Source organism: Micropterus dolomieu, linkage group LG06 (assembly GCF_021292245.1).
Source record: "Micropterus dolomieu isolate WLL.071019.BEF.003 ecotype Adirondacks linkage group LG06, ASM2129224v1, whole genome shotgun sequence".
In the NCBI taxonomy this organism is placed as follows: Eukaryota; Metazoa; Chordata; class Actinopteri; order Centrarchiformes; family Centrarchidae; genus Micropterus; species Micropterus dolomieu.
This window is the reverse complement of record NC_060155.1, coordinates 22013812-22024573: the sequence shown is the minus strand read 5'-3', so window position 1 is coordinate 22024573 and position 10762 is coordinate 22013812. Positions and strand designations below refer to the sequence as shown.

Here is a 10762-nt window from a genome sequence, read left to right as displayed (position 1 = left end):
ACATGCGCCAAGTCAACTGTATGCTTTGCGTTAGCTAGTTTGCAGTCCTATTAGCTGACTCTAACTGGACTGGGAGCTCAGAGTACCGGGGGAGTATTGGTGTTTGTTTACACCGCTAGCACATGAGCTATGGACTCTCTGGAGAAGTGTTAATATTATATATTTTTTATATATAATATTTTCAGTTTATATAATGGCTAATTATCATGGTTTAGCATTTCTTTGTTATGTAGTATGGCGTTAACAAAGTTACAATGTTTAACTTTCTTTCTCAGCCCTGAAACTCAAAGCATGTACTGATACCCCCAAAATATATATTTAAATAAATAAATCAATATAAATATGCAAGGACTGTGTACTAATGGATCGAACTAACGACTACTAGTCGACTATGAAAGTCTTTAGTCAGGGGCAGACCTAGAGATAGGTATGTATGACAACCAGCCAATGCCACTGAACAACAGAGTTTTGCGTTCTTATGTGGTCTTACTGAATGAATACAACTAATTACTGGTCATCTGGAAATTTCAGATGTAAAGTTAAACAACTTCTATCTATGACTTTATCTCTTTCGCCACCACAAAGGGACTTTAACGATCTTCTAACACAATCATCAGGTCCAAATTTTCAATATAATTTTCCAATACTTAGATTTGTGACCAAATGCCTGCAAAAATAATGACATTCTCATCTATTTGCTAATTAGCAAAATGCTAGCATGCTAAAACGCTAAACTGAGATGGTGACCATGGTAAACATTGTACCTAATATTTCAGTATAAGCTTTGATATTGTATGTCACCATGCTGACGTTAGCATTTGGTTAACAACAACAGGCTACAGCCCGACAGAGCTGCTAGGGTAGCATGGCAATAGACTCTTGTTTATCTTTTGAAAGAGTCAGTTTTATGTTTTTGTCATTAGGTTTAGCCCATATTATGTGACTTTATGAAGATGAACCAGTTGCTAAATTAAGTTGCAACTTTATAGCTCCACTGCTACTGCTATGAACTAAACAAAAGTAAACATTATAATGTGATTGATGTGTGCATTTTCTTGTGGTCAGTGATTGATTAATAGATTAAGAGTAACAACATAAAAAGCTATCCTCGTGACTGTTCCAAGGTCATAAATTAGTCTAAGGTAATAATGCCTTTGCTGTCAGTGCTCTGGAATGACCTACTACCAATACTGCCCTACCATAAGCACCAGTGATTCTTCTATTATGTTATTGACTTGGCATATCTTACTTTGCCTGATGATGATTCTATGTTTTATTGTCATTGTGCTGTGATTCTTCTTACATTTTTTCTACCTTACTGCTGCATTATAAAAATAAATTGCTATTATAAAATATTTATATTAAGCAGGAATGGCTGTTTTTGTCAGATTTTCAGGCAGAGAAGTCCCAAACACAGATCTGAGTAAAGACAGTTTATTCAGAAGAGAATGAGCAGGGGAATTCAGAGGTTCGAGGCTGAGGCTCTCTCCCAGATCCAGGGTAGGGGGGACGTCCGAGAGCGGGGAAGAGTCCAGGCTGCGGGCGGAACCGAGAGCTTACGAGGCTGGCGGTTTGCTGAAACGGAGGAGGTCTTCTGAGACAGAGAAACAAAGGTTAGACTGACGCAAACAATTCTCACAATGCAAGACAAATTCTAAGGTTGGCTGGGGCTGACATGACATACGCGTGGAGATTCAACAATCCAGCGGGAACTGGATGTCTGAGCCTCCTATTTAAGCTGTGGCTGATTGTGAACACAGGTCAAATAAAATGCCTAAATGACCAAAGGGTTTTTCCTGGACCCTACACTGAGAACCAGCTGTTGACACACTGACATCCTGGATGCCTGCATCCTGGATCAGACAGCTGGATGTTCCTGCCTCATCGCTCCTCTGGCCACTGGATGACACAGTCAGAGGGACTAACCCAACCTTGTGTGCCAGGTAAGGTGGGCTGACAGGGCTCGTTACTAGGTCAGTGTTGGCACTGCAGCTCCCGCGTCTGACCTACATTACATTTCACGTAGCCTGGATGAGCTGCACTCCAGTATACAGTTGTCTCTAGACAGAGTTTGGAATACATCAGATAAGCTACAGTACTGCTTTACTGAGAGAGTACCTGATGTGTATGAGGTATTTTTACTTCACTTGCTCAAACACTTTTCTGAGTTAAGGGATACAGATTTAAAAACTTGTTGTTCTTAAAGCAATATTCCTTGTGTTTTCTGTTTTACATTAATTTATGTGAAGAATGTGATTAAAGCTTCTTGTTGCGTTTGTGATGTTCACAGCTTTTGCATTCCTGTCCAAAACTGACCGCTTCTACACTGAACAAAATTATAAAAGCAACACTTTTTTTTGTCCCCATTCATTATGAGCTGAACTCAAAGATCTCTATGTACACAAAAAGCCTTTTTCTCTCAAATATTGTTGACAAATCTGTCAAAATCTGTGTTAGAGAGCACTACTCCTTTGTTACGATGCGAACCCTGGTGATGAACACAACATGCTAGGGAGAAAGAGGTGCTTAGATATCAGCTTCCCTAAATGCACCATTTGTGATATTTCGGGGGTCTCTCAAATATTGACAGCTTGCTTTATTGCCATTAATCTCTAAATTTCTCTATCATGGATCATGCAAAGCTATGTATAGTTCGTATACTGATGTTGTTATAAGATTTTTGGAAAAAACACTACGAACTTGAAGCAGCATACCAAGGCTAACCACCTGGGAATTGAGGTAAGTTAATTAGAACAAAGCTAACATTCAAATCATTCAAATCTCTATTTTGGTTAGATTAAAATTATAATAATTAGTTAGAAAAGACTAAAATGATGGTTAATGACTAAAACTAGACTAAAATACTTTTGATTTTCTTTTGACTAAAATCAAACTAAAATACCCAGACTTTTAGTCAACTAAAACTTGGCTAAAGAAAAAGTAGTATAAATTGTATACAGTGGACTAAATATGACAAAAACTAACAAGAACATTTGACACAGGACTAAGACTGAGACTAAATTTTAAAATGAGAAAATTAACACTTCTTCTAGGTCTCAATTACTTTAATTTGCTGCATCATTTTGGGTTAATAAGCACAGTTTGCAAAAAATACTCCCCCACTACTTCTTTAAATGTACATGTCCTCATCCTCATCAGGGCTGTGATCCAAAATAAATCAATATGGTACTACCACAGAATGATATGTGAGTAGCCTTATTTATACATAGAAAAAAGATCAGTGTAGTCTTAAGTCATGTTGTGGTTGCACATAATATTCTTTTTGATCCCATAGCAGACAGATGTATTTTGGTTGTAATATGTGCTGGAGAGAGAGTGAATGGAATTACATTTCCTGTTACACTACTTCCATTATCCAGCTCTTTCAAAGGTGCCTCCACACCTGCAAATTGTATCCAGGAATAGTTAAGGAAGTATTTACTGACCATCAGCTTAACCCAGCGACTGTATGCAGCAGAGAAGTCCTGTCCTCACAGTGAAGGTGCAGCTTCACACTGCTTCCAACTCTGAACACAATCAGGTGATTTGTGAATGTGGGTCAGCCACTGGGTAGCTAGCAGCAAAGTCCAGTAAGTAACTTTGGAGTTACTGGGACACGCATTTCTTACCTTTTGAAAGAGGCTAGCTGCTTCCCATCACTTCCAGCCCCCACCCCAAGATAACATGTACTTGGTTATCAACTATCCCATCTAAGTAACAGAACTTTTATGTAATTGTAATCCCTTGCACTACTCTTTCCGGGGTATTTCTATAATGTGTCACTAAGTACGCATACGCATATATATGCATTTGACAATGTGTTACCATTATACAGTTCTATCATGGCCTTAGAAAATGCTAATTTGGTTTTGTTGTTGTTGTTTATTCAAGTTTCAAGAGAAACACAGTACAGGTGCCATGCTTAGGTCAATAGTCTCACCTGACTCGTATTCCACATGAGTAACTATGGGTTTTGATGTTTGGGTTCCTCCATATCAATGCATATGTGGACAGCCTATTAGTGGGATAAAAGCACATGTTTTCCCTTTTCATTTGAAAGAGATCGGTGGATTTGCACAAAGGCAGCCCAATTTAGACATCTCTAACAAAGCTTCCTCCCTCTCCTCTCTGCCTCCCTCTCTGTCTCTATTGCACATACATTCACACATTTGCACGCTCTTTAAGAAAGGAGCGGTTCTCATCCAAAAGCCCAAGCTGTGAGAAAAGGGGATTGTGGAGGCTAGCGACTGAAGGGACAGAATTAGTGGGAAACCGAGAAAGAGAGAGAGAGAGAGAGGGGTGTACGGGTGAGAAAGGTCCCCTAAAGAAGCTCAAGTCCACCCTGTTTTAAAATGCTTTGATCTCGCTCTAAAACCACTCACCCACGAGTTAACACTGTTGCCTTATTAAGGATCTAGTCTCCTTTGCTCTGCTCTCAGCTCTGTCAACAGTTTTTTTTTTTTCTCTTTCTTTTGGAGCTCAAATTAGCAATTCAAATTGAGGCTATTTGGATATGCTCGCCCAGCTTCCTCCCCTCGGCTTTCCAGGCAGTTTGACAATATTTTTGTTAAGCCCCATTTCCCCCTAACGCAACTGTAGCAACAGGGGAGAGAGGGGAGAAGGGGAGATGGAGGGGAAGGCTGGGGACAGAGGGAGAGAGGGAGCATATGTAGTGAGTGTTAGTGTGGGCGTGGAAGGTCAAATAGGAGACAGAGTGGCCCTTGCCATTTGGCGTGTTCTCTCCGCTAAGCTAATATGAGGGATAATGATGGTTATTGGAATAATATGGCTCCATTTAAAGCTGAAAGGATAAAATTCATTCAGGGATTATAAAACAGTGCCACCCTGCTACTAGGTGATTACATTCGCTGGCTGACCTGAAGGACTCAAGGACATTGTTGAACTGTTTTGAGTTAAATTTCCAAAATACTATAGACATACTGTACATCATAAATCTATCCATATCAATGCACATCTTCAAAACTGGAGCTGAGGTTTAATAAGCAATATAGTACTTAACATGGCTGACTGTAGTCTGATAAAAATGTCTCTTAAAGCTGCACTAATCAATATTTTTACAACAATGGATCAAATGATAACGTGTATTATGTATTGTTTTTAAACACTTTTTAGCCATTTGTTTTGGTTTTAGGGCCCACAACTTTAGCTATAAAACCTACCTGGCATCAAACAGCAGACAGTGACTAGGTGGTCTGTCTTTCAAGAGTTGGTGGAGACCAAAAGGAGGATGAATATTGGAATTTTGTTAAGTGGAAAGAAACATAATTCCAAATGAATACTAATATGTTTTCTGGATGTGTAAATAGAAAATATTTTCACCATAACAACTTAATAAGGGGACAACATGTAAATGTTGAGTTTACTGCTTGTTTTGGCCAGAAAATGCAAAAACAAAATGCATTTCAGAAATTCAGGGATTCTTTTGTTACTGGGCGGCTGTGGCTCAGGAGGTAGAGTGGGTTGCCTGTTAAGGCATGTGCAGACTACATGACTTTTAGGTCGGCTGATTGCCGTGCAGACCACACAACTTGCCGTCTTGTGACGGGACTCTTGAAGTCGTTGTGGTGTTCACACTACCTGACTGATCGGTGACAGGGGGTCACACACACTACACAAGCTGTGAGTGACTGTTACCCGACGGCTGGTCTCCAAACCACGTTTTGAAAACATACGTGAAATGGTATATGCAAAATATAGCAATTACAAAGACAAAGAATATGGATTAAAGAATGGATTAGCCCACGCAGGGATTGTCTGTGCTGCAGAGAGAGTTGGAGGTGAGGAAAAAGTGTTTTGTAGTGAAAAAGTAGCTGCCTGCTCTCATTGGCTGGATGTGGATGTCAAGTCGGCCGACTCCTCCTGATATTTGGCATGCTAGATAGCCGTTTTGATGTGTTGTTGAGTAGTTCACACATAACGGCTGGCAACCACAGATCGATCACTGATCTACCCCAATCACAGCCTGATGGTCGCTGAGCTTGCCAACTGGCAAATCGGGCTTCAAATTGTGTAGTGTGAATCAGAAGATTGGCGATTCAATCCACGGCTCCTCCAGGCTGCATGTCGAAGTGTCCTTGGGCAAGATACTGAACCCCGAATGGTTTTGTGAATGTTAGTTTTCATTTGAGCACTTAGGCTCAGTGTATGAACATCGGTGAATGCGATATAGGCTTAAGGTTATGGCTTCAATCGCTTCAAACTATGGCCGTTGGGGCAAATATTAAAGGTTTGTTTTTTTTATTTAGACTCGACCTCAAATGTGCTGTATAAATGTGTTAAGTAAAACAGACATGGAGGGAATTCTCATGGAAAAGTATGATTTGTTTCTTTATTACACCCAAGGTGAAAAGTAAACAGTTACAGACATTTCAGATATGTTTGAGAGAGTGTGTATTATTAATGTAGATCACTCACATACTGTTGGAAATATCAGAAAAACAACTGTTTTGGGAAATATAAAGTGTTTACTTTATCTTCTAATTTCTTTAAAGAAAGAGTAATAAGGAACTAATATTTAGTTATATAGTATCAGTCTTAAAATTTATTACAAGGTAATGAAATAATGTACACTACAAGAATGAAGACTTGGAGAAAAATTGGGGGGGGGGGGAAGGAAAACGGTGACAAAGTTAAGGAATTCATCCACAGGACAGCATGGCTGATGGAAAAAAAGACATTTTTACTGTTATTAATATTGCAAACCTCTTGCCAATGAAAATTCAAGTGGGGGGAAACTACACTCCAGTCATCTCCAACATATCAGCCAATTGTTCCTACTGGGTTTACCTTGGTTATAAGGCCAGTCTACGGAGAGTGATGGAAGCAGCGGGAATATCCCATAAAGAGAAAAGTTGGTCCACATTGGCTTTAAAGATTACAATTAGACGTACCTTCAAGCAGTTAAACACATACACAGAGATGTGCTTAAATGAAGGCGTGCATACATATTCATCTTGCACAGGCATGCATAGGTCAGTAGCCTTTTCACAAAAATCACACACACTCAGTACATAGTTATATAATTTATGTACTGTCCTCCATGCCGCACACGTGTCTTGTTGTATACTTTACTGAAAGCGTGAAAGAAGCATACAGACACACACAAAATGTTCCATCTCTCAAGCAGAGAGGACATGGGGGAGAAATTGAATATTATTTCTCTCTACCTCTGTGTGAAATGTGGGGAAATATGACAACAGCAGCTAATGAGGCAAATGATATATCTCCCTCATGTGTGGGTTTCTATCCCCTGCTCAGCCACAGAAGCCAAAAAATGTGGCTCGGTTGGCAAGGCCCACCCAATTTTACTCCATCAGATTGTATTTTTGTGCATTATCCAAAACAAATAGTGGCGGGCGAGGGAAAGTGACAGTTTAATGCTAATTCAATATGTCTCTGTCCTGTCATTGAGGTCCGACTGATTAAGGGTGCTTGTTCATCTAAATGTGTTGTATCACCTCCTTGCCAAAATATAATGTGATCCTTTCATGCGTGGTAGGAATGGGCTGTGGCGCAGTGCTAAGTCAGCGCTCTAGTTAATAAGTCCTTTTCATTAAACAAGCGTTCATTAAACATTCATTCATTCACTCACTCATCCTCATTTGCATTTTCTCATCATGAAAGCATTCATGAAACATTCATTTGTTCACTTGTTCTCATTTGCATGGTTTCAAATGCATTCTTCAAGGAGTGAATAGGGCCGAAACAGGCAGAGAGCGAGAGAAGGAGGGTGAGCATGAGAAAGACGAGGAGAGGTAGCGAGTGGCAGAGGAGATAGTTACTGCTCCATTTGAACAATATGTCCTGTAAATGAAAGTAGAAATTAGATTATGTTCCCTCTCGTCATTATGTAGAGGCACTCGCCATGCAACAAAAATTACCTGTTGCACAATGCAAGGCCATGATATGAAAACAAATCATTCCTGATATCAAAGCATGCGGAGATAGAAAATTCATTCTTGGCTGTGGTTGAATAACAAACCTGCAAATGCAAACCCATTTTGAAGATGATGGCACTTGATCTCACCCATCTCACTATATCCTAAATAAATATTGCAACAATATGTAATGAGGTCACTTCTATGGCATTACATTGCATCTTTTTATTTGATCCATATTGTATGATCGAGCTCTTCCCTATAGCTTTTTTCTCACTCATGAACAGGCTGCACATCAAAGAAGTATTCAACAAATCCTCAGTGGAATAGAGCAGCTTTGCTCAACATAAGTGCTCTGGGTGCAACTCTCAGCTCACACAGTATGGTTTGTGTATGTACGCGAATGTCAATGGATGAATTGAATACCGATGATGCAACAATGAGAGATCTTTGTACGTCACTAACCCCGGGCGCATTCTCCATCCTTTCTTCATTACCTTCACCTCCTTTACTTTTAACTTGTGCTGTCAGGGGAGACATCTATCTGAGTGACAGGTTGTGTGATCCTCCTTCTAGGCTTGGTGGGAGAAGGAACGCTGTCAACATAAATCTCCTTCCCGGATTCACGGTGGACATGGAGCAGCCATGGCCACCGTGAATCTTCATCCAATATCACAGGCAGGAAAAACATAAGCCCATCAACATGGCTGAAATCCTTGCCATCACACGCAAACACCACCCTCCCCTCTGGAAACACAATGATCAATACTGTCAGTTTATAGCTTGTTCTTGATTCCCCCCCCATTTTTATTTCCACACAGGCAGATAATGGCAGACAGCCCTCCATGTTGCCCAGTGGACTTTCATTCACAAAGTAGTGGCATAGTAGATATTTAGAGCATTTTACTTATCATTTCTACTGTGACAAAAATAAACTCAAACACTTTAATCCATGTACTGCATCTGCCTGCATGTAGATGTGTAGGTCTTCGGACAAACTCAAACCCTTTTCCCCCATATCAGGTCCTAACATAGAAAAGTAATAAAGGAAAATGAATATAAGTAGTCTGCAAGTTACCCCCTAAGCTTGAAGGCCACATCTGGCATTTCCTTATGTTACGTATAGTGAAAACGCTGCAAGCTACAGTCAAAATATCTGAAGGAAGGTAGTCCCTATTATTTCTACATTGAGGACAATTAGTGTGAAAACTAGGGTAGGTAACGTTGGAGAAACTAAGAAAGCTAGATTTTGGAAAAAAAAACACAAACACACCCACACACCCTATTCAGGCACCCCTTCAAAGCCATTTGAGTGTTGTACTTTTCCTTCAGTTTCCATTTACATCACATTGCCATGCTGTTGCATTGGCAACCTTAATTTATATGTATTTATTTTTCAATTATACACCCAGATGCGCACCCTGACATTAACGTTGCAGCTCAGCGGGGAGTGACAAAGCCAGAGGCCTTGTTTGTTAAAGACATAAACATTGCTTCTGTGATCAAAGTCACAAAGTTAGTTTGTTTGAATGAAATTGATTTTGAAGTTACAAATCAGACCACACTGCTTTTAAGAAAAAAAACAAAACAATAACACACAAACAAAAACACACAGAAAGCCAAATAAATTCTGTGCATTAGTTCACCCAGACCCTTGACCTGTGTGAGCTGTTGGACAGAGATTTATTTTATTACCCAATTCATCTGCAAAATGAACAGCACTAACAGCAGTACAGGAAGTTTTAACCTTGTACTGGAGGTTAGGATTCATTGCCATAGCAGATATCTACTCAAGGCTAACCCTACGTCGCTCTCCCTCCCTCCCTCTCTCGCACTTTGTTTGGCCAGGGCAGATTATTGCACTCTGTCTTCCTCCCTGGGACATTATTAAAGATTACAGGAGATAATCGCAATGGTATCATGCTGGATGTCAGGATCACGCAGCACAATATCATCACATACAGAACGTTTCACCTGGGGAATACTGGAACAGTTCGACCTGTGGGATCTGCCCATAAGCCCGATAACTGTTAAAAGATAACGCTGCCTGCCAGACATGGTTTCAGAGAGCATAAAGGTGCAGTCTGTGATTTAAATGTAAACAAAAGGGGCAACACACCAGCAAAATAAAAATCACATGTTAGGAACCTGCTGCTAACATTGAAAATGTCAGGGTTTTGCAGTGTGTGAGCAAGGTTGAGGACCCAAACGCAGGACAGCAGAGCTGAGCAGGTTCAGTTCAATATTTAATTAACTGAAGGTGTACTCACAATAGTGGCAGATACAACAAGTCCAACAAAAAACAGGTTATCCATTAAGAACCAAAAAATCCATGAGAAGGTAGGGAGCTGGAGCAGAGCAAACACACACATGAGACTAACCACAAAGATCCAACACAGACTGAATGGCACACAGGCATTAAGTAACAAGCAGGGAGGGAGTCAACAGGTGTAAGACACGAGGGACTAATCAGACACAGGGACAAGCTAGACACAAATAGTCAACTTCAAAATAAACCAGGAAGTAAAGCATGCGACGACAGACCAAGACCAAACCAAAATGCAGAAGGAGAAGAAGAAGAAGAAGTGGAGCTGGAACAGAGAACCAAACAGACTTAAACAGGAAACATGAACACAAAACCACATTCCTAACAGAAATAAATAATTGACATGCCATGAAACACAGTGACTCAAAATACAACCAAATCAGGTAGTATAAGTTATTTATGTTTTTTGTTTTTTTGTTACCTTCTGACAGAGCAAAGGCATAGCTGTTTGTATCTGTTTCCAGTCTTTATGCTAAGCTAAGTAAACTGGCTTACCTTCATGTTTACATTACAGAGATCTAAATTTAAATCTCATCAT

The 10762-nt window shown here is 40.0% G+C and overlaps 1 long non-coding RNA gene across 1 annotated transcript; it reads right to left on the bottom strand.

The window, feature by feature from the left end:
- Positions 1-1420: 1420 nt before the first annotated feature.
- Positions 1421-10339, bottom strand: LOC123971885. Its single transcript, XR_006825320.1, has 2 exons — positions 10169-10339; positions 1421-1594 (listed from the first exon to the last, which is right to left on the bottom strand). It is a non-coding gene; the product is annotated as an uncharacterized LOC123971885 (long non-coding RNA).
- Positions 10340-10762: the final 423 nt, after the last annotated feature.